Here is a 24,789-nt window from a genome sequence, read left to right on the forward strand (position 1 = left end):
GAATAAACTCCCAGTCGACTACAAAATGAAGTGGGAAAGCTATCGAAGACATGCTGGTCTTGTCGATTTAGAAACATTCAGCGTGTTCATGGCCGGAATTGTAGAAGACGCATATAGCGTATCCACTTTTGCACCAAGTGAGCGGTTAGGTAGACGTGAGAAGCAACACACCGACAGAAGCTTCATACACAACGAAGCCAGTAGGAACGATGTGGATCAACACCAAGAGGAAAGAACTAATTCGCGAAATATTTCTGGCATCATATGTTCCTCTGCCACCAAACTGGGCATCGTACGAGAGAGTGTCAATCCTTCCTGGCTTTAACTGTCGACGAACGCTGGAATCAGGTGCACAACCAAGGTCTATGTCGGACATGTTTATTTGGACAGGGGCGTAGAACATGTCGTAGCGCTAACCGATGTGGAGTAGACGGCTGCTACTTTCGTCATCACCCACTCTTACACTCTCCTTCGTCCATTCTCAGGAACACCCAGACAGTTGAGCATAATATCCATCTACAGCAGGTCGATTTAGTCAAACTGTTCTTTCGCATCATTCCGGTAACGCTCCATGGGCCGACAGGAAGTATCAATACGTTTGCCTTCTTAGATGAAGGGTCGTCGCTCACATTCATAGAAACCAGCTTGGCGAACCAATTAGGGATCGACGGATATGAACATCCACTTTGCTTAAAATGGACGGGCAACGTTACGCGTGATGAGAAGCAGTCCTGCAGAATCGCTGTAGAGATATCAGGGATAAGGAGCGAAAACCGATACTGGATGCGAAACGTTGGAACTGTTCCATCATTGAGCTTACCTGAACAAACTCTGCCGATACAACAAATGAGAGAGTACTACACCCACCTTCGCGGAATACCAATTGACGGATATCATGACGCTGTGCCTCGTCTGTTAATTGAAATCGATAACCTTAAGCTTTGAAAGTGCGATAAGGAGAAGAGGGACATCCAGTCGCAGTGAAGACCCGTTTAGGGTGGTGAGTGTATGGTAGGAAACGAGATAGCCGTCACGAGCCGATTAACTTCCATATTTGCGAATGCGAGAATGGGAACGTAATGGAGGAAACAATTAATGCATATTTCACAACGGAAGAGGTGAGTGTTCGCCCCATCGTTGAAGGATTGTCAAACGAGGAGCAACGAGCTCTGCAGATATTAGAACAAACCACAATCCATACCGGTGAAAGGTATGAATCGGGACTCCTGTGGAAGTATGACCACTTTGAGCTTCCAGACAGCTATCCAATGGCTGTCAAAAGGATGCAATGTCTGCAGCGTAGGATGGACCAAGATCCGAAACTAAAGGAAGAACTCGACAGACAAATTCAAGCATATATCCAGAAAGGATACGCTCATAGAGCAACTACAGAAGAACTATCTGTAGTAGATCCGCGACGCATGTGGTTTTTGCCCTTGGGAGCGGTAGTCATTCCAAAAAAACCTACCAAGGTTCGATTGATCTGGGACGCTTCAGCTAAGGTCGATGGCATATCACTCAACAGCATGTTGTTGAGAGGACCCGACCAACTATCGTCTCTCCCTTCCGTCGTATTCCGCTTTCGGCAGCATAAGGTGGCCGTGGTTGGTGACATTAAAGAAATGTTTCACCAGATATGCATAAGTAAGTCCGATCGTTATGCACAGTGCTTCTTATGGAAACCGAATATAATGAAAGAGCCGGATATAATGATGATGGATGTGGCCACATTTGGAGCCACTAGTTCTCCGGCGACGGCGCAGTTTGTAAAAAATACGAATGCCATGAGATTCGCCGGAACCTTACCGAGAGCTGTCGACGGGATCATTCATAGCCACTACGTGGACAATTATCTCGACAGCTTCCCAGATGAAGAGAAATCCATAGAACAGGTGGATTTGAAATCCGCAACTGGGGCTCCAACAGCTAAATTGTTCTGGAACACTTGGGCGAAGAAGCGATAAAAAGCCTGAACCTAGAAAATAATGTGGTATCATTCCTGGGCATGCTTTGGAGAAGTAAAGAAGACGTAATTTGCTTTGAGACGGCTATGCGCCAAACAAGCGCCAAATACTGCAGTGTGTCATGACACTAATCGACCCCTTAGGTCTTCTAGCTCTTTACCCTATATTTGGGAGAATCCTTATCCAGGACATACGGCGCGCCGGAATCGGATGGGATGAACTAGTGGATGACAATATATTCAAGGCTTGGCAAAAATGGATCAACATGATCGATGATATAGACCATGTTCAAATTCCACGATGTTACTTATCCAGATAGCCGCAGTCTTGCGAATATTCAGCTGCACATATTCGTAGACGCTAGCCCGCTAGCTTATTCCTGCGCCTGCTACTTTCGAATCATCAACGCTATGGGGAACATCGAAGTGGCTCTAGTAGCCGCTAAAGCAAAGGTGTCTCCGCTCAAACCCATGAGCATTCCAAGATTAGAGCTACAGGCCTGTGTATTGGGAACACGAATGCTGAAGCTAGTAGTAGATGGACATACACTTCATGTTGCCCGACGGTACCTTTGGACGGACTCCACCACGGCCTACACATGGATCCACAAAGCTCCACATCGATATCGTCCATTTGTCGCTCATCGGGTAGGAGAGATCTTAGAACCACAAAGCGAGAAGAATGGCAATGGATCAGTTCAAAAATGAACTCAGCTGACGAAGCTACCAAATGGGGTGTCGGACCTCACTTCAACAGTAATAGTAGGTGGTTCAGCGGACCAAAATTTCTGCAACTTCCAGAAACTCAATGGACCATATCGACACCTACCGTAAATAGCGAAGACGAAGAACTACGAGCAATCCACATGCATCAAGAACTGAGTCAACCAGATGCAGTTATTGATGTTAAGCGTTTCTCATCATGGAATAAACTACTGCGTGCAACCGCTTTCGTCTTTAGGTTTTTGGCAAACCTACGGAATCTACCCAAATGCCGTGAAAAAGGATATCTAACCCAAAATGAACTGCAACAAGCCGAAACAACATTTCTGAAGCTGGTCCAACAAGAAAACTATGCAGAAGAAGTAATCATCATGACGACCGATCAGAATTCCAACCAGTCTGTCCGTAACTCTATTCCTAGAACCAGCTCACTCTATCAGTTAAACCCTACAATTGATCAATAAGGCGTACTACGAGTCGATGGACGAATTGGAGCAGCTAAACGTGTACCATACGGACAACATTCGATAATCCTTCCTAGGAAGCACTACATCACCAAGCTAATAATTGAATATGTGCATAGGAAATTTCAGCACGGTAATAACGAAACCGTTGTAAACGAGGTGCGTCAAAGGTTCTACATACCCCAATTGCGAAGAGAGGTAAGAAGCGTGGTTAATCACTGTCAGCTGTGTAGAATCAAACGGGCGCGACCAATACATCCACAAATGGCCCCACTTCCAGAAGCTCGGTTATCGCCATATGCGCGTCCATTCTCGTATACCGGTGTCGACTATTTCGGTCCCATACTCGTGAAAGTCGGCAGAAGTCATGCTAAGCGCTGGGTCGCGCTACACACATGTCTAACAGTTCGTGTGATTCATGTTGAACTCGTCATCGTCGCAGAGGATGGAGCTGTGAGGATCGAGGAGTGTATCGAAGTGGATCTGGTGGAAGTTGACGAGTTGAAGGTGAAAGAAGAGGATTCTGCTGCCGTCCGGGATGCGAAATCGAAAGCAGTCGAGAAGCGGGCGAAAAAGGATCGCCGCTGCAAGCCGCTGCTGATTTCGCGAAACAGCGACAACATGTTGGAGTACATCCAAGACAAAGAGTCGCCGAAAGACGTGTGGTGTGCGCTGGAACGGGTTTTTCAACGCAAAAGTATTGCAAGTCGCCTCCACTTGCAAAAGAAGCTGCTGACACTTCGACACGGTGGTGGTTGTTTGCAAGACCACTTTCTCACGTTCGAGCGGATTGTCCGGGAGTATAAATCGACCGTTGCGAAACTGGAGGACATCGACATAGTGTGTTATTTGCTGCTAACGTTGGGTTCGGAGTTTGCGACCGTCGTTACCGCCCTGGAAACAATGCCAGAGGACAAGATGTCCTTGGATTTTGTGAAGTGCAGATTGCTTGATGAGGAAATCAAGCGCAGCAGTGGTGAAAGTGGACGATCGCGTGATTCGGGTGTCGATGCTGCCGCATTCAGTGGTGCGGGCGCGAAGCAGCAAAAGAAGAAGAAGAGTGTTAAGTGGAAGTGCTTCGGATGCAATCGCGAAGGACATAAAATTGCCCATTGTCCGGAGAAGAGAAGCAATGAGAAGAAGAAGGAATCGAAGAAAACAAGTGCGCATCTGGGAAAAAGCGAGAAGAGTGTTTGCTTCCTAAGTGGTGAGAGTGCAGGTTTGAGGAAATCGATTTGGATAATCGACTCAGGGTCGTCGGAGCACCTGACGAACGATCGGAAGCTATTCAAGAAGCTGTTTCCGATGAAGGAGCCAATGCATATCTCGGTGGCAAAGGAAGGTGAGTCCATCGTTTCCAAAGAGTATGGTGACGTGGATGTGTTTGCCGCAGCGAGGGGTAAGTCCATTCCAATTACGCTTAAGAAGGTTCTTTTCATTCCGGAAGCGCGAGTGAACTTGTTATCCGTCCGGAAGATGGAAATGGCTGGACTAAAAGTTGTTTTCGCGAATGGCATCGTCACTATCGAGCGTGAATCAAAAGTTATCGCAGTTGGCGAGCGTCGCGGTAAACTGTATGAACTAGACTTCCATCGGGAAAAACCGTCTGAATCAGTGCTCTATTCGTGCGGTCGCGTGAACTTGAGTTGTGGCATCGTCGTTATGGGCACTTAAGCGCGAAAAACTTAAAAGTGCTGATGGATAATGGGATGGTCGACGGGATATGTGCTAAACCGAAGAAAAACCGGCGATGAATTCGTTTGTGAACCATGTCTCGCCGGTAGACAAACGCGTAAACCGTTCGCAGTGCGCGACAGACAGACAGACGAAGCGTGTTTTGGAACTTGTGTATTCGGACGTTTGTGGTCCCGTGACGCCGGTTGGGATCGAACGCGAAAGGTATTTTGTTACTTTCGTCGACGACTGGAGCCGGTTTACAGTCGTGTTCCTAATGAACTCGAAGGACGAAGTGATGGACAAATTCGAAGAGTACGAAGCGTTAGTGAGTGCGAAGTTCGGGAAACGTATTTTGCGGTTGCGCTGCGATAACGGTGGCGAGTACGTCGGTCGCGAGTTTTGAAAGTTCTGCAAGAAGAAGGGGTACACCGTCCCCTACTCTCCAGAGCAGAACGGTGTAAGCGAGCGAATGAACTGTACGCTCGTGGAAAAGGTTCGTTCTATGCTCGAAGACTGCGGTATTGGGAAGGAGTTCTGGGGTCCTGCGATCCAGACTTCGGCATTCCTGGTGAATCGCAGCCCTGCTAGTGCGATCGGTCAACGGAAAACACCGTACGAAGTTTGGGAAGGTAATCGACCTAATGTTCGTGGTATGCGTGCGTTCGGTGCGGTGGTCCACGTTCACATCCCTAAGAAACGTAGGAAGAAGATGGATGCGAAGTCCTGGAAGGGGATTTTCGTGAGGTATACTCCCTGCGGATACAGAGTGTGAGATCCCAAACAGAAGATGATCGTTTTTCCCCGAGACGTTGTGTTTGTGGAGAATGCAACGAAGTTGAGTTCGGAAGTGGACTCGAAACCCGAACGTAGTGCTGACGTGTTTCCGATCCGGGCGATTCGGGAAGATTCCGATGTGGATAGTGATGCCGAAGGTGAAGTAGATTCCGATGAATCAAGTGACGATGCGGGTAATTCGGATGAAGAGTCGGACGAAAGCGATGCGTACGAAAGCGGCAGAGATGACCAGTACGATAGTTGTGCCGACAGAACGATCCGAGGAGCCGAATCTGAAGAGCAAGCGGAAGCAGAATCGCCGGGGCGCCGATCCGGCCGAAGCCGGAAGCCGCCGGAGTGGCATTAGAACGACGAGATGAACTACACGGAATTTGCACTGAATGCTACAAGCTTCGTCGACAACTTGCCAAGCTCGCTGGCAGAAATGAAGAAGAGACCAGATTGGGATAAGTGGCAAGCAGCGGTTCACGAAGAGATGGATTCCCTCGAGCGGAACCAAACGTGGACACTTGTCAAGTAATCCGAGGGGAGAGTGCCTATTACGTGCAAGTGGCTGTTTAAAGTGAAGCATAACCAAGGTGACGGAGAAGAGCGGTATAAAGCCAGACTCGTGGCTCATGGTTTTAGTCACATGGTTTTGACTATGCAGAAACCTATTCTCCTGTTGCTCGGTTGGATACCGTTCGAGTTGTGTTGGCCGTTGCGAACGAGCACAGGATGGCAGTGCATCAGATGGATGTGAAGACTACATTCCTCAACGGGCATTTGGAAGAGGACATCTATATGACCCAACCTGAAGGCTTCGAGCGTGGTAAACATCTGGTGTGTCGACTAAACCGGTCACTGTATGGCCTGAAACAGGCATCAAGGGCCTGGAATGCGAGATTCCACAGCTTCGTCGAACGATTGGGATTCCGCCGAAGTTTAAGCGACCCGTGTCTTTACGTGAAGGGTTCCGCATGCAATCAAGTTATCATGGTATTGTACGTGGATAATTTGCTTGTGGTTGGTCGTCAGCTGAAGGCGGTTGAAGTGGTGAAGCGTTGCCTGGCCGGAGAGTTCGAGATGACGGACATAGGAGAGGTACGGACGTTTCTCGGCATGAGGATTGACCGGGACACCGAGCAGAGAATTTGCTTCGTCGTTTCAACATGCAAGAGTGCAAGGCTGCATCAACACCTATCGAGTGCCGCCTGCGTCTGAAGAAAGGAGAAGAAGCCGAACGTACTGACAAACCGTACCAAGAGTTGATCGGCTGTCTCACGTACGTTACTTTGACGTCAAGGCCGGACTTGTGCGCGGCAGTTAGCTACCTGAGTTCCAGAGCTGCCCTACGGAAGTGCACTGGGTGCATGCGAAGAGAGTACTGCGGTACATTAAAGGGACGCTGGATTTAGGACTGGTGTTCGTGGCAAAGGAGTCGGCACCGGTGATCGAAGCATTCGCCGATGCGTATTGGGCGAACGACCCTGTGGATAGGCGTTCGCTTACGGGATTCGTCTTTCGGGTATGTGGTTCAACTGTTAGTTGGCTTACCAGAAAACAATCGACCATCTCACTGTCCTCGACGGAAGCGGAGCTGGTGGCTCTGAGTACGGCTGTATGTCACGGAATTTGGCTGGAGCGTCTACTCAAGGATTTGGCGATCGAACCGGAACGTCGGGTTGTCTATCACGAAGATAATCAATCGACGATTAGGGTGGTGGAAGAAGAGCGTGACACCGGTCGCTTGAAGCACGTTAATGTAAAGCATCGATTCGTCCGTGAAGAGATTCAACGGGGGCGTATAGTAGTTCGTTACATCCCTACCGGTGAGCAGATAGCCGATATCATGACCAAAGGGTTGCCGGTAAGTGTGTTACAGAAGCATCGAGCCAGCCTCGGGTTGGCTAGTTTCGGACATTGAGCGGGGGTGTTAGGATAGGCAATATCCGAACCCTGTTCGTTCGACCAAACGGGCCGAACCCACTAAGCGATGAGCTGTCATCCAAACACGAGCGCAAAAGTGTGCGCGCCTTTTCTCAAAAAGTACAGTTTCCATTCAATCGTTGTTGCGAGAAGTTCGCCTGAATAAATACCGATTTCTAGTTATAAAATTCGCTTGTTCCGCGTTTCATTTCCGGTATCACTGCCTCCCTAAATCCCATTAGTGGTGACTAAGCATCTTGTGACACAACCAACAAGTAGGAAGCTTAAAGAAAAACTAATTACAATCTACTAGAATTTGGAAGACTATTTGGGAACGACCATAGATTCTCGATTAAGAAGTAGGTAATAGTGTGTAAAACGATACAACGTATCATTTAACTATGTTTTCATAGGTAGCCTAAATAGCCAATAATCGCGAGGTGAATTTGACAACTAGAGTGTACCACATTATTCAGTAAGCGGGATCTGAATCCCTTTGATACAGATTAGATTCATAATCATTTTTCTAGTTACAGAGGCCAGAATAGCCTAAATTCTGAAACGTTGATATTGGGACAGAACAACTGAAGAGTCCACTGAATTGTAAGATGGCACCTGAAATATTTAATATGATCCCGTTATGAACTGCTCACCAATAATTTCAGCTTTGAAGCAATAAATAAACAGCTCTCAAACATCAGTGTAAACCTTCGTTTTATATCAACAATACTGGTTGCCGTAAGCGCAGAAGGTAGACTTCCCGGACTGTGGACTTCTTCTTCTTCTTTTCTAGAAGCTCACTTTGACGTGAGCTAATGGATGGCACATCAGCGAGTCGCTATATAGCCAGTGATTTTTTGTTTATAGTCTCTTCGACTTTGACAGCGAGTAATGTGACAGAGAGGGAACGATAATTTCAAACCGTCTCAAAAGAAACGTCAGACTTGTCAGATTTGTTTATAAGGAGGGTCTGTAGCCTTGAGGTTACGCTTTCGCTTCATAAGCGGAAGGTCATGGGTTCGATTCCCAGCCCCTCCACAAAAAATTCGTCCAGCCACCAGAAGACGCCTCACGGAGGACCGTGGGGAGCACATCCATCCTCCGTTAGTATCAGATGGTGACTGAGACAAACTGACCCTCTTCGCAGGCAGCTAGCCTCACTAACAGCAGAGCTCTCTCCTACCTGCTCGGTGTGAGAATAAAAGGGTAGGAGAGAGTGAAAGTAGATGTAAATATAGATAAGTTGAAAATAGATCTGTATCGGTAAAGAAGCTACAGATCAGCTGATTCCGGCACAGTAGTGGCCACGAGCACAGAGTGCCTTAGAAAAAAAAAGAAAAGATTTGTTTATTTACATCTCTAAGGAAGGCGACTACATATCGAAAGAGTGCTATATTGTTTGCGTCGAAAACTTGATAAATGTTACTAAAGCTATTCAAGCCGTATTTGCTCCTGGTGTTAGCGTACTTGATGCAACTTAAAAGTATATGCTCCGCATTTTCTACACAATTGCAACTTTCACAAATACAATTTGTTTGAACTTTCATTCTAGAAAGCCAGTACGCTGAGAAGTCATGGCCTGCAAGGAGCCGATTTAGAGTTCGAGTTTCGGAGTTGGTGAGCTGAAGTCCAGAATACCAGGGTTTCTTTGGGATGGTATTTTGAAGTTGGAAATACTTGCAACCTTTTCCGTCTATAGCAGCATATTCAAGGTACCAGTGCTGAGCATTCTCTTCTGAAGTAGTAGTTCACATCGTGAAGAAAGACTTTATTATTGCAGATTTTGTTTTGGTCCAGAGCAGCTTTTGCCAGAAGATCAGCCATTTCATTACCAGCACAGCCAGTACGACCGGGGATCCACTGCAAAACTGTGCGAGTCCTTGAAGCCATGGCTAATAATCTCTCTACAAGTCCATCACGATAACGGTCATTTGAGGTTGATTTTATAAACTCCAATCCTGCCTTCGAATCACTCATAAATACTGCATTTGTGATTCCGGAACGCGAAGTGCGACCCAGATAGCTTCAAGCTCAGCTGACATGATGCAAACCCGATGTTCCAGCTTCAGACTAAGCCGAAAGTTAGAAGACGAGTCATACACACCAATCCCACAAGACTCCCAGTTCTTGGAGGCATCCGTATAAATGATACGCTTTCCACTGTACCTGCCATGAATTAGTGAAAGAGTTAGTTGCTTTAAAACTTTTTCACTGGTAGTTTTCTTTCCCCAAAAGCCATCCGGTAGTTTAGTTTCAATGCGAACTTGATTCCACTTGTTCTTACTAAGATTTTCACACAGACAAACAGACGTAACACTTAGAACAAATCTCGATCAAAATCATAGTCATGAGGACATGTACGCCCAATGCTAAAATCGGCGTGTTTGGCTGACGCGCCAACAGATGGCGGTAGTGTTTAAATGTCAAACGCGAACAAAAACGATTCGAGCGCTGCGGGTGGCGGATTGGCCACCTACAATATTTTTGAATCGACCGTTTAAAAGGGTGTCGATGGACAATGATGAGAGTGTGACGTCTGTTTGTCTGTGATTTTCAGTTGTCACCACACGAAGAATAGCAGAATGATCCAGAGCCAAACGTTCAATAAAACTGAGTCGGCTATTATTTCGATCCAGATCTCGCTCTAATGTGGATTCCTGCTGATTTCTCACTAGTAGTTTTCTTTCTCCAAAAGCCATCCGGTAGTATTGGCCACCCAACATATTTTTGAATCGACCGTTATAAAGGTGGTCGATGGAAAATGATGAGAGTGTGACTAACATAGCAGCACAGACAAACAGACGTCACACTCTCATCATTGTCCATCGACCACCTTTTTAACTGTCAATACAAAAATATTGACTTCGCAACACCAATCCGAAGTTCACCGGTTGGACTTCCGAAGCGAAGTTTTGAACGAACTAACTGTCATTGCTCTGCCGGCTCGGCTTTTATCTCGACTGTTTTTGAAAACAGTCCGACATCACGTCGGCGGAAGAAGTTTCACCACAACGGAGGATTTGTCAGTTCGAGCGCGCCAAAATCCTTCCGATTGAAAATGTGTTGGCTGTGCTTAAGGTGCAACTGTTTGTTATCCATAAATGATGACCAACTTTGTAGTTTTGGGGATATGAACTGAAAGTGTATCAACATGCCTGTTGTTAGCAAGCATATTATGTATCCGGTAGATATCAAGATCAACACTTATTTGAAATTATTATTTTCTCGGGCCCCGAGCGTCACAGATAATATGTGAACAGTGCGCTGTGTTCTTAAAATCGTAAGAATGCAGCGCTACACTAAAAAACTGATTTCAAAATGCGGCGAGTTGAGGCTCGTCACGAGTCTCACTGGCGCGATCCGGTTTGGTGGCGGTGCGACAATATGATCCGATAGATCACCGAATGACCGATATAATATAAAACAGAAATATTTTCTTTCATCGATAGTTTGAACATAGATTGTTGTGAGTTTATCGTGTGTTACATTTGTGGGAGTATACAATGACCACCTTTTTGCCTACTCTCCGTTCAGCGTGTACTCACCACCGATATTGACACCAATACCAACAAGACAGCGGCGAACTGACGATGCACTTCGTCGCTACCTATTCATAAGTATTCCATCCTTTGTAGAGAACAGACAATAAAACGAGTTTCATTCCCGTGTAGTTAACCGTCGCGTTTTTACTTCTGCTGGTGTTCCTTTTTTTCGGACTTTTCGCTTATCGTTTCCGCGCCCTGTTGGCCGTAATTCCACCACAGGTTATGCGGCCCAGCAAGTGACAGTGGAAAAGTGAACAAGCAAAGAAAAAATCGCTTGAGACGGTGAAAATTCGGTTGGACATTTTCCGTGAATTCTTCCACGCGGTCGCGATCGGTACAAAATGGCGGACGCTGCAAAAGTTTCCTTCCCGAAGCTGAACCAACAAAATTGGGCTTCATGGAAATAACGAATGGAGTGGTTGTTGGAAAAAGAAGACTTGTGGGAAGTGGTTAGCGGTACATTGCCGGAACCGATTGATGTGACGGATGAGTGGCGGAATAAGGATCGGAAGGCTCGGGCGAATATTGGACTGTTCTTGGATGAGAGCCAGTTCAAGTTCGTGAAAGATGCAGCCAGTGCCAAGGGAATGTGGAATGCTCTCAAGGAAAAGCATGAAAAAGCAACGATGTCCACGATTGTGCATTATTTGAGCTTGCTTTGTGGTGCGAATATGAGTGAAAGTGATAACATGGAAGATCATCTCAGTTCGATGGAGGATTTGTTCGACAAGCTGGCAGCCGCCGGTCATGTTTTGGATGTGCCGCTGCAAATCGCGATGATTTTCCGAAGTGTGCCGCCTTCGTACCGTTCGCTCGTGCAGAGTCTCCAAACACGAGCGGATGACGATTGGACTGTCGCGTCGGTGAAAGCAAGTTTGCTGGACGAGTACAGTCAGCGTGTAGTGCGTGGTGATCGTTTGTCGCGAGATCTCAAGGCGATGAAAACGGACGCGAGTGGGGCACGGAAAGAAAAAGTGTGTTTCTTTTGTAAACAACCGGGACACTTCAAAAAGAACTGTAAAAAGTGGTTGTCTATAAAAAGTGAATCGAACAAAAATCGGGACAAGGACGAAAGCTCGAAAGACAAAAGTGCGAAGAACAAACCGGCTCACGGAGCTGGAAGTGCGGTTTGCTTTATGGCGGGCGGCGGTCTATCAGGCTGGATTATCGATAGCGGCGCGACGTGCCATATGACCAGCGACCGGTCGTTTTTCGCTGCGTTGATTTCGAGTGCGGTTCCGAGCGTGACACTAGCGGACGGGAAAAAGACCAGCGTCGGCGGTGTGGGTCACGGTGTCGTGTTCGGTGTTGATGGACAAGGCGGAAGTGTCGAGATTACGTTGAATGACGTTTTATACGTCCCGGAGCTCGATGGAGGGCTCATTTCGGTGGTCCAACTGGTGGCGAAGAAGTTCAAAGTGGAATTCAACGAGCAGCAGTGCGAAATCAAGAACCAAGCTGGAGTAACTGTAGTCGTTGGAGATAAAGTCGGTTGTCTATACCGGCTTCGTCAGCAGCAAGGTGCTATGAAGGCCTGCAGCAGCCACGAAAACTGCCAGCACTTGTGGCACAGGCGAATCGGCCATCGCGACCCCGATGTCTTGCGTATCATGGAGAAGGAAAAGTCGGTAAGTGGATTTAAGTTTCATGATTGTGGAATGAGGATTACTTGTGAGTGTTGCCTGAAGGGCAAGCTAGCTAGACAGCCGGTTCCGGCCAAGCTCGAGAGAAGCACTTCACGTCCCCTGGAGATAATCCATACCGACATATGCTGTCCCATGGAAACGGTGACGCCTTCCGGAAACCGCTACATAATGACTTTAATCGATGACTATAGTCGTTATGCGGTAGTTTGCCTTCTCCGCAAGAAGAGTGAAGCTGCATCAAAGATTAAGGAGTATGTTCGCTTGGTGGAAAACGTTTTTGGTAGAAAGCCTTTGGTGATTCGATCTGACGGGGGCGGTGAATTTCAGAACCGGGTGCTGCAAGAATTTTACCAAAGCGAAGGGATAAAAGCGCAGTTTACGACTCCGTACTCGTCGCAACAAAACGAGGTCGCGGAGCGGAAAAGCAGATCCCTGCAGGAGATGGCGATTTGTTTGCTGGCCGATGCGAACATGACGAAGTTGTACTGGGGAGAGGCAGTGATGACGGCAGCGTATCTACAGAACCGGCTGCCATCCCGAGTAGTCAAAGGAACGCCGTTCGAACTGTGGACCGGGCGAAAGTCGGACATTAAGCACCTCCGAGTTTTCGGATGCGAAGCCTACGTCCACATCCCGGACGTGAAGCGGTCAAAGCTGGACCCGAAGGCGGTGAAACTTCGATTCGTCGGGTACAGTGAAGACCACAAAGGTTATCGGTTTCTCGATCCAACCACAAACCGAATAACTATAAGTCGAGACGCTAAGTTTCTCGAACACAGCGATGGTTCGGAGCAGCAAGAACTGGAGGTTCCTTGTGGAGAGTCCGAGGCAGAGATTGAGATCCCGTGCAAGCCAACGGTGACGGAGCTGGAACCGGCAGGAGAACCAGGAAGCGACAGCAGTTTCGAAGGTTGGGGTAGTGCGTTAGGTGAAGAACTCTTTCGTGGCTTCGATGCGGAAGATGAAGAATTCGCAAGTGACGAAGAGGATCAGGAACAGGAACGTGACCTCGACGATCAAGCGGAAGCTGCAGCGCCAGGAGGCGTGGACAACGGTGAAGTTCGTGAATTACGTCGTGAAGACCGAAGAACGCGGGGTGTGCTGCCACATCGTTATGGAGATTTCGTCGTCGGCGTTGCGGACTGTTACCAAGAAGAGCCGACGAGTTACCAAGATGCGATGAAGATTCCCAAATGGAAGCAGGCGATGAACGCGGAGATGGCGTCCCATGCTGCAAATCAAACGTGGGAGCTAGTGCAGTTGCCGAAAGGGAAAAAGCTGATAGGTTCGAAGTGGATTTTTAAGTTGAAACGAAGCGAGGTCGGTGAAGTGGTTACACACAAGGCACGTTTGGTGGCTCAAGGGTTTAATCAACGGTACGGCATTAACTACGTGGACGTGTTTGCTCCGGTTACTCGCCTCGCAACGCTTCGGATGGTTCTGGCAGTCGCTGGAAAACGGCAGATGTTTCTGCACCACTTCGACATAAAAACCGCTTACCTGAACGGAATTTTGGAGGAGGAGGTTTATATGCGCCAACCTCCCGGGTATCTAGCTGCTGGCAAGGAGAGTTTGGTTTGCTTGGTCAAGAAAAGCCTATATGGGCTTAAGCAGAGCGCCCGATGCTGGAACCGAGCCTTACACGAAGTACTGATACGGCTAAAATTCAGGCAGTGCAAATCCGACCCGTGTTTGTACCTGCGAAACGACGGTGAGCAGACGGTTATCCTACTAGTTTACGTCGACGACCTGCTGGTAGGATGTAAGGATGAAAGCGAAATACGTGCCTTTTTCACCGCTCTGCGTGATGCATTCGAAGCAACCAACCTTGGACCGGTTCGACAATTTCTCGGCTTGGAAGTGCTACGTAATGAGGGATTCTACAGCATCCGCCTAACCAACTACATTGAGACGTTGTTGAGCAAGTTCGAGATGTCTGACTGTAACGTGTCTAAGACGCCGAAGCTGGCTATTTGCGCGCAGACGAAGACAATGAGCAGTACGTGGATGTTACCAGATATCGCAGTTTGGTAGGGGGCCTCCTGAATGTCGCGGTCAACGCCCGTCCGGACATTGCAGCGAGTGTCTCTATTCTTGGAAGGTGTGTGAGTCGACCAACAGAACGAGATTGGAAAGCAGCTAAGCGCGTCCTAAGATATCTGAAGGGGACCAAACAGCACAAGCTCGAGTTCGGACCTGGAAACGGATGGAATTTGGTCGGTTATTCCGACGCCGACTGGGCCGGCGATCAAAGCAGCAGGCGATCAACGACGGGACTTCTACGGATCCGGGCCTATTGCCTGGGTTAGCCGACGCCAGTCATGTGTGAGTTTGTCCTCCATGGAGGCCGAATATGTAGCGTTGAGCGAGGCGTCTCAAGAATTGATCTGGCTGCGGAGACTGTTCAACGAAATCGGCGAGGGAACTGCGAAAGCGACTACGATATTTGAGGACAATCAAAGTTGCCTCAGTTTTGTCAAGGCGGAGCGGACTACCAAACGATCAAAACACATTGATACAAAGATGCATTTCGTGAAGGACCTCTGCGATCAAGGTGATTTGGAGCTTATCTACTGCCCATCAGGAGAAATGATAGCGGATGCACTCACTAAGCCCTTGGGTGCTGTCCGTTTCCGAGAACTTCTGGAGCGAATGGGCCTTCGTGAGTAATGATCGGTGCTCATTGAGGAGGCGTGTGGGAGTATACAATGACCACCTTTTTACCTACTCTCCGTTCAGCGTGTACTCACCACCGTTGTTGACACCAATACCAACAAGACAGCGGCGAACTGACGATGCACTTCGTCGCTACCTATTCATAAGTATTCCATCCTTTGTAGAGAACAGACAATAAAACTATTTCATTCCCGTGTAGTTAACCGTCGCGTTTTTACTTCTGCTGGTGTTCCTTTTTTTCGGACTTTTCGCTTATCTTTTCCGCGCCCTGTTGGCCGTAATTCCACCACAACATTAAGTTCGTTGATAAAGTAGAGGAAATTGAGCGAAATCCTCTTTCTGAATTTTATCGGGATGCACAATATGGTAGGTGGCCAATCCGCCACTCGCAGCGCTCGCATAGTTTTTCTTCGTGTTTGACGTTTACACACTACCGCCATCTGTTGGCCTGTCGACCAAACACACCGATTTTAGTATTGGGCGTACATGTTCTCGTGACTATGATTTTGATCGAGATTTGTTTTAAGTGTTACGTCTGTTTGTCTGTGATAGCAGGTTCAACGAAATAATAATCTCATTGATTCAAATTGGGGGGGGGGGGGGGGGGGGGGGCTGGGGGCAAGAAGGGCACCTTAAGATATATAGGTTCAAATCATGGTTGATTAGCACAATTTTTGAAGATTATTCCAGTGTAGGGGCAAGCTCACCTCTTGTTCTAAATGATGTTATCGATAGATTTCAAAAATATAGGGGGAAGTCCTCTATGCCCGGACACTTTGGTTTTTGGTAATATTTCAAAATCTAAATTAGTTCTACGCGGTTTTACCGTTAAGTTTTGTACAGTATCAAAAAATCACATTATTTTAAGTAAAAACTCAAATGAGAACAAAAATAAACCTTTACAATTCATTTTTATGATGGATTACATTATGTAGCAAAAATGGTGTGCACTGAAATGTGTCCTCTATGGCCGGACACTATGTCCTCTATGCTCGGACACTATGATTTTCACCATCAAAGTTTACGCCAAACCCACAGGGGTGCTTGGTATGTCAGCACATGCCTTGTGGGTTCAATCTTTGCATGATGTACAGCGTATGAAGCATATTAGCGAGATCATAGGTCCGTTCCACAGACAAACAGACGTCACACTCTCACTGCTGTCCATCGCCCAACTTTTTAACATTCGATTCGAATAAATGGTAGGTGATCAATCGACCACCCGCAGCGCTCGCGTCGTTTTTGTTCGTGTTTGACGTTTACACACTACCGCCACCTGTTGGTCCATCGGCCACCTACAGTGTTTTTAGCATTGGACGTACATGTTTTCGCGACTATGATTTTGATCGCGATATGTTCTAAGTGTTACGCCTGTTTCTCTGTGTCCGTTCCATAAATCCCTTCTTGATCAGCGCCATAGATCGATTCGCCATATGTCGTCGTCTATGTTGCATAAGCGGTTGCTCGTATTCAGATGAAAATGTCTTCGATAATTCAACGCGTTTATACGCTTCCAATCGCGAAACGCAACATAATGTTAGCCATCTACACTTTGATAGCGCAACTAGTCAGAGGATGAGAGATTTGATTTTTCACGCATTCATCACATGCCTCTGTGGGGGATAATGTTTTATTTTCTTGATAAAAGACAGTCAACAGTGAAACGGTTAAGTGAAAAAGGTAGAAATATCCATGCTCGATGTTCTACATTCCTTTTTTTTATATTATTCCACTACTTTCATAAAAATTGAGATCCGGCTGGTAGGAGCACTAGTTTGAGGTTGGAAAACCAGAATATGTGAGGTTAGTTTCATTGGAACTTTCGCCTGAGCGATTTTTGCACTTGAGTAAAACACGTTTCGAAACATTCCCCGCTGCCTCTAAAAATACCATTGGGTAGAGAAATGAATTCTCTACCACTGAATTTCATTCAATTTCATACATTATTTCACTTAAGCTGTGAAAATAAATATTTTGTTCCGAATGTTTTGAAATCATGAATGAGTTTGACATTGCTCTCGTCAACCATCATCATGACGACAGCAGCACACCCCACCGGACGAATAGGGCGATATTCAAAACTGAAAATGCAATAGATGGCTCTTTTTCAATGGTAGTAAAAACGAAATCCTGAAGCAAAGAAAGCACCTCGGAAGATGAACTAAACACAAAAAGTTATGTTTTCACTTTACACTTGATTTCTAATCACTACTTTTTTGATTCAGTTTCCTAATTGCGAGCAATTTACGATTTTCATTATTTTCCATACGTTTTGACAGCTCTCCGACTACCATTCTTCCATGCGCTTGTGTTGAAAGTTTGAGAAATTTGAGAATCCAGCGTAGCGCGATCAGTGAGAGGAATACAAACATCAGTGTCGCCGCTCGGCGGCCGGTAAGAGAAACTGAATGTTCGAAAGGTTGTTGTCTGCAATTTTTGCCGCTGGCGCCAACTGTTAGTGGTTATGAACGAAATAAACAGTCATTACCCTATTGTCGTCTTGGGAGCGAATAGTTCTTTACAATTTCTTGATCAGCTCGAAGGTTAAAGTGTGCTCTTAGGTACAGTCAACTCTTACTTACTCGACCTTCGTATCTCAATATCTAGTTAGAGAACCATAGTAAAATTTGGTGTGCATGGCTACCTTGATGGTCCCTTGAATCGCATATTTGCACTGTTTTAGTATTTATTCTGTAACACGATATCTCCCTAACTGAAGGGACCCATTATCGAATAGGGTAATGACTGTGTATTTTGTTCTCAAACGCTAACAGTTGGCGCCAGCAGCAAAAATTACAGACAACAACCTTTCGAACATTCAGTTTCTCTTACCGGCCGCCGAGCAACGACACTGTTGTTTGTATGTCACCCACTGATCGCGCTACGCTGGATTCTCAAATTTCTCAAACTTTTAACACAAGCGCATGGAAGAATGGTAGTCGGAGAACTGTCAAAACGTATGAAAAATAATGAAAATCGTAAATTGCTTGCAATTAGGAAACTGAATCAAAAAAATAGTGATTAGAAATCAAGTGTAAAGTGAATACATAACTTTTTGTGTTTAGTTCATCTTCCGTGGTGCTTTCTTTGCTTCAGGATTTCGTTTTTACTACACTCAAAAAAATCCAAACGTCAATGCTACGTGAAAAATCACGTAGATCATTCGAAATTCATTTTACCTCCACTTCACCTGACTAAGATAAAGATCACTAAACCATTCATAACCACCAAATAGTGACTCGGTAATGTTTACTGAGGTTACCTATCGCACTTACGTGGAATTCACGTAGGTGCCAAGTTCATTTTGACATCTGCATATTGTACGTACATTCGGTGATGAGCTCAAATCCTAAGATGGCGCCCGCTTGATTTGTGAAGAACTTCAGAAGCTGCTGCTGCTTTAAACACTGTGTAATATTGATTTCAAGGTAAATATGCTTCGAATACCGAAGAATCCCTGCATTACTTCATATTTTACACGTGATTTATAATCTTTATCAATTATAGCATGCGAAGGCTACAACAAGACAGATCAAACTCACAAAATTGAGGAAACAGGATTCAAAATACTTAGATTGACAATAAAAATATCACAATCTTTTAAGTTTGTTTACATTTTCCAATTGGGAATTAGTTTTCTTCCAAATTCTATTAGAAATAAGGTTGGTCTTTATTACAGTTAAATTTAATGCAAAACCATCTAGATCCTATTGAAACGCTTCGTAAAGGCTACCGGAAAATCTACGTAGCTCTTAGGTTTAGCGACGGTGGAATGGACGAACTTCCAAAGTTCATGCGTTCATTCTGGGCTACCTATGGTTTGCGTAGGAGCTACGTGAAAAGTGCGATGGAAAAAAATCACGTATGTTTTCACGTAACAATGACGTTTGGATTATTTTGAGTGTACCATTGAAAAAGAGCCATCTATTGCCTTTTCAGTTTTGAATATCGCCCTATTATGGAGAGATGACTGTACATCATATCTTGTGGCTGCTTCTCGTGCGCTCATTTGCCTTAAAAGCATAATATTGCGGCGCTCATTTTAAATCCACATCCAGCGGCGGCGGTAACGCGCAGAAGATATGCGCGCAATTCAAACGCAACGTCAACATTCGAGTAGGCTTGGATTTTTTCGTTTTTCAAGGACGCAAATGTTTCAAATTTGCTAAATCTGAAACATTTGGTGATTTTCATTTTCACTGCGACGGTATATCGACATTTTATGATAATCGCATTACGTGGAATTATCTTGCAGAGCACAATATTGACAGCACTTTATAAGGCCTCCAAGGACCGAAAGTTTTGTTGTTTATGACGGATTTCACGCCAATTCGATAAAGGGATTGGCAGCACCCCTTCAGAATTCAATGAAACTTTCTGGGTGTGAAGACTATGTGAAACTAAGATACTTTACACGGAGAAATATTTTTACCTAATTTTTGAGTTTACTTTACCCAAAATTAGGTATATCGATTATAGTTTCAACCCAAAATCTCTCGGTTTTCTCTTTCTCCCACACGAATGTTGTCAAAAATAGAGAGAGCTGCATCTACCCAATGGGAGTACTTTGGCCCAATAAGCCAAATTTGGGAAATGCAACTTTTCTTATGTTTGGGTCGAAAGAACTCAATTTTGCGTTAAATCAACCCAAAATTGAGTATATTTTTCTAATGGAATTAAAGCCAAACTACCTAGTGGGGACCTTGGAAATTTAGCCAAAATTGAGTTATTGGGCTCAACTACGGAATTGCGTTGAAACAACCCAAAATTGAGTTGAATTCCGTCTCCGTGTACATACTTTGTTTTTTCAAAATCGATCTAGACTAACATTTGAAAAGGGTCAAAGTTTTTTTTTTACTTTTTTTTATAAACCCCTATAACTCGAAAAAGGTAAGACCTACAAACAAGTGTTGTATGGGGGACTGTCGTGAAATTTCCTGACGTTTTAGAGAAAAATATTGAAAAAAAAAACACATTTTCTACACTAAAATAAAAAATATTCAAAACTTTAAAGTTGATTTAAAAATAAAAACGACCAATACAGATTTTGATCATCCTTAAGCAAAAAGTTTCGTAATTAAATTTACTAATAGTCGTCCATACATTGCAAATTGGGCATATTTTAGGGAAAAAAATTTCTCTAACATCGAATTTTTTAAGTCCCAAAGTTTTTTTTTTTTACTTTTTTTATAAACCCGTATAACTCGAAAACGGTAAGACCTACAAAAAACTGCTGTATGGTGGACTGTCGTGAAATTTCCTGAAGTTTTAGAAAAAATATTGAAAAAATAAAAACACATTTTCTACACTGAAAAAAAAATATTCAAAACTTTAAAGTCGATTTAAAAAAACGGCCATTACAGATTTTGATCATCCTTAAGCAAAAAGTTTCGTAATTAAATTTACTAAAAGTCGTCCATACATTGCAAATTGGGCATATTTTAGGGAAAAAAGTTTTTCTAACTTCGATTTTTTAAGTCCTCAGCATGTCGAATTTAGAGGTTACGTATACTCTTCTTCTTATTATTCTTCATTTTCCTGTCGTTACGTCCCTATCGGAGCCGAGCCTGATACTCAGCTTTATTAGTTATATATACAGGTTATTAAATAGGAGTTTTCTTATAAAATGCGATTTTTCATACCACAATAATTCTTCGACATATCTTTGAATTCAGGAATAATAAATAAATAAATTCAATGAATGAAAACTGCCCAAAAACATTGATTGAAATAAACAAACATTTTTTTACCATATGCATTTTTGTCATTGCATGAAGTTTATAAATTGCACGTTGGGACATTAGTAAGTCTTGTGGTAATATCTGTAGTTTGACCTAAATCATTGCCAAACGTGCATTTACTTATAATGGAAATCTTAAATTTTTAAGAAAAAAAAAACTTTGATTTTCTGAACCATAAAGTATCGTTTTTACTACCGCCCAACATGCATGTGAAAAAAAGCAAAATTGAAAGATGAGAAGCAGGCTTTGTTCTAATGTGGACGTAATACCGAAACGCAGGTTTATCATTTTGAGGTTGGAAAATCTCGCGGCCATCTTGGATTTCGACACTATCTTAGATTTTAGAAGTTGAATGATTTTTTACCATCTCAGCGCTCATCATGTTGAATTATGAGGCCTCCGTTAAGAAAACAATCAGATTCTTTCTTTCTCATCTTATCTCGGCTGCTCAACTGATTGTTGATTTCTATCAACAGGGTGTCGACCCAATTTTGAAAATAAAATTCCCTGACCTTCCAGTAGTTTTCCAGAAAAATTCCAGACCATGTTGTTTTGTTTGTTTGTAGAGTTTGTGTGTTAGGTCGTATGAATAAACTGAGCAATAGTATTTACGATAATTTTCTTCAAGTTGATATGATAAAACCGAGCACTTGGGTATTTACTTTTCAAACTTGATAATTCGTATTAATAAAGCAGTAAAAGCTGAGTGGAAGCTAAGTAAATTCTGAGTCATCTACTGATCATATTGAAATCTCCAAGCGCAAAAATTACTTTTAAAATTGTAGAAAACGATGTACTCGGATATTGAACTACCTCAACTATAATTTCACAAGTTTCATGCATAAAGGACAATTAACTTTACTTTTTAATTGGAAGGACTTTCTTAGTGAAAATTGGCTACTTCTTTTTTAGGTAAAATTACAGCCATTGTCAAAGAACTTTGTTTTAAAAATGCATCAAGGAGTTCAACAAAAACACCTCCTCAAATGTTTTATCCAAATATATAACTCTAATATCACAAAGAATTATGCTTTAAGAACTCTTACGTTGTTTCTCCATAAACTAGTCCAAAGATTTTTAACTAGGTTGAATGAATGAATGAATTTTCTTTATTTGAGAGACTTTCAGCCCTTGGCTGGTTCGTCTCTTCATTTAACTAGGTTAAGAATTTTATAATTACACCTCCAGCTGGCGAACTCCAGTGCGTATTTCCTTTGAAGAAAATAAAATTTTCTTACCGGTGAATAATAGAAGAAAATTTCTTCTCTTTGAAATTGTTCACCGTAATTCACCTACAGGAATCTCTAGAAATATTAAAAAATTCTTTCAGTCATGATTTTTTCCTAGAAATGAATTTAGAATTCATAGGAATATTACAGAAACACTCCAAAAAAATGTTTAGGGAACACATAGACACTTTTTCCAAAATGTATTCATTTTTTCTTAAAGTTCTTCACCAAGATTCTTTACTGGTAATTTCAGTTAATTTTAAGAATCCCGATGTGATTTTTTTTTTTTAAGCAACCGTTCTCCCCGAGAAATTTATCTAAATATTTTTAACGGAATGAAATCTGGAATTGAATAACACGCTAATAATAGGTTTTCAGATGTTCGTTTTAATGTGTCGTGCCCCCAACAATCCTCGATTTAACTCCACTAAGAATGAGTATTCAATGAGTATCTTCCAAGTACTTTTTTTCGGGGGTTTGAGCTAACGTAAGAACTTTATGTACACTCACAGAACGCGATACGAGAACGGTCATAACACATATTGTTCTCACAAACAATTAAAAAAGGATTTAAATTTACTTTTTTAGTAGACTGGTTTCGAGCCCATCTACGGGACGATGACCGACTAACCTTCCAAGTAATCTCACAAACTATCAAAGGATTATCGAGCAGATTTCTTCAAATTAAATTCCTGAAATTTCTGCTTCTATAGATTTTATGGATTCACAAAGATATCTTAGATAATGATCTTCATATTTTTTGAAGAATTTCCTGTATATTCTTATAACAAAAAATTAATTGAACATATCTGCACAGACAAACAGACGTAACACTTAGAACAAATCCCGATCAAAATCATAGTCACGATGACATGTACGCCCAATGCTAAAATCGGTGTATTTGGCCGATGGACCAACAGATGGCGGTAGTGTGTAAACGTCAAACGCGAACAAAAACGATGCGAGCGCTGCGGGTGGTGGATTGGCCACCTACCATATATTTGAATCGGCCGTTAAAAAGGTGGTCGATGGACATCGATGAGAGTGTGACGTCTGTTTGTCTGTGATATCTGTTAGTAAGCTCCTGAAGTAACGCTTGGAATACAATATATTTTCATAAAATCCTGGAAAATTGAAATTGAAAAATCAAAATTGAAATAGATGACAAATGGACAAATATCAATATTGCGATATTATCTTTATTGTTTCCAGAAAAGACATGATAAAAATTTCAGAAAATATCCTGTCTTGCAGTTTCTTAATCAACTTGTTTGATGTTATAGTATTGAATATTTTTCCCTGACCTCTAGTGAAATTCCCTGACTTTCCCTGACTTTCCAGGTCAAGAATCGAATTCCCTGACTTTCCAGGTTTTCCCAGGTAGTCGACACCCTGATCAATGGTTTACGACCAAATAAATGAAAGAAGTAATGCTATTTTTCAACTCGAAGATATGCAGAACAATCGTTCAGGTAACAAATAAGCGTTGAAAAATCCTATTTGTTTTTGAAGCTAGTTAAGCTGAGGGGCTGGCTCTGTTCCAGTAGGGACGTAACGTCAGGAAAAAGAAGAACAAGAAGAAAAGTAAGTGTAATGGTAGCATTAATATTCAACATGTTGAGTGCTAACAAGGTGAAAACTCATTCTACTACTTAAAACCAAGATGGCCGCCAATTTTTTCACTCAAAATATACTCTTATCCTTCATCTTACTAGAATAATACACCAACTATTGAAAACTTGTTTCTTTATTGTACAAAAAATGATGTATGCATTGATTGCACTCGTCATATACGTGAAAATCGTAGAACATGATTTAGAAAATCGTTCATTTCATAGGGTAATTACCATTGCTCACCTAGTTTCTGTAGCCTATCTTACGCAATTTTTCCTCAGCTTTCTGATGGTGATCTCAGAATTAAATGGTGAAAAAACGATTTTTCTAACAAAATTCAAAATGGCCACCACATTTTTTTCTAACTACAAGTGAAAATTCTCTATACGATGCCACTAAGTTTGCTATGTGTTCCAAGGGAAATATGAGACATATCACGTGAAGAAATACCCAAGATTTATCAAAAAATAGACTTTTTCGCAAACTGTTTAGCTGGTTGGCGTACGAGGGGTCCAACAATTTGAGAAAACCGAAAGGACCACCCTTAAGTTTTATCGAAAACTAGCGATCAGTGACATAAAATTGTAATTCTAACGATGGGTGCCGATGGCTGCCTGGTTTCAGCGAGAATTGCTCAGCTGGGATCCAGACGAAGTAATTGATGCAAAAAAATCGGAAATCCATACTCAACTTTTTAGAAAATCTACGGATTTTTATATTTTTCTAGGATTTTCAAGCACTAAAAAAATGGAGGCTAAGGTTTTGGCGGAGTTAATTGATAATTCCAATACACAGCAAATTAGCTGGG

General features: G+C 43.5%; 1 protein-coding gene and 1 long non-coding RNA gene across 5 annotated transcripts in view; one reads left to right on the plus strand and one right to left on the minus strand.

Annotated features, from left to right (window-relative positions):
- LOC5575432 (probable methylthioribulose-1-phosphate dehydratase) overlaps positions 1-24,789 on the minus strand; it is a 172,858-nt gene that overhangs the window by 88,890 nt on the left and 59,179 nt on the right. The gene's annotated exons all lie outside the window — the stretch shown is intronic.
- Positions 8,827-9,741, plus strand: LOC110678468. Its single transcript, XR_002501642.1, has 3 exons — positions 8,827-9,013; positions 9,083-9,242; positions 9,311-9,741. It is a non-coding gene; the product is annotated as an uncharacterized LOC110678468 (long non-coding RNA).

The sequence above is a fragment of the Aedes aegypti genome, chromosome 1 (genome assembly GCF_002204515.2).
Source record: "Aedes aegypti strain LVP_AGWG chromosome 1, AaegL5.0 Primary Assembly, whole genome shotgun sequence".
NCBI lineage: Eukaryota > Metazoa > Arthropoda > Insecta > Diptera > Culicidae > Aedes > Aedes aegypti.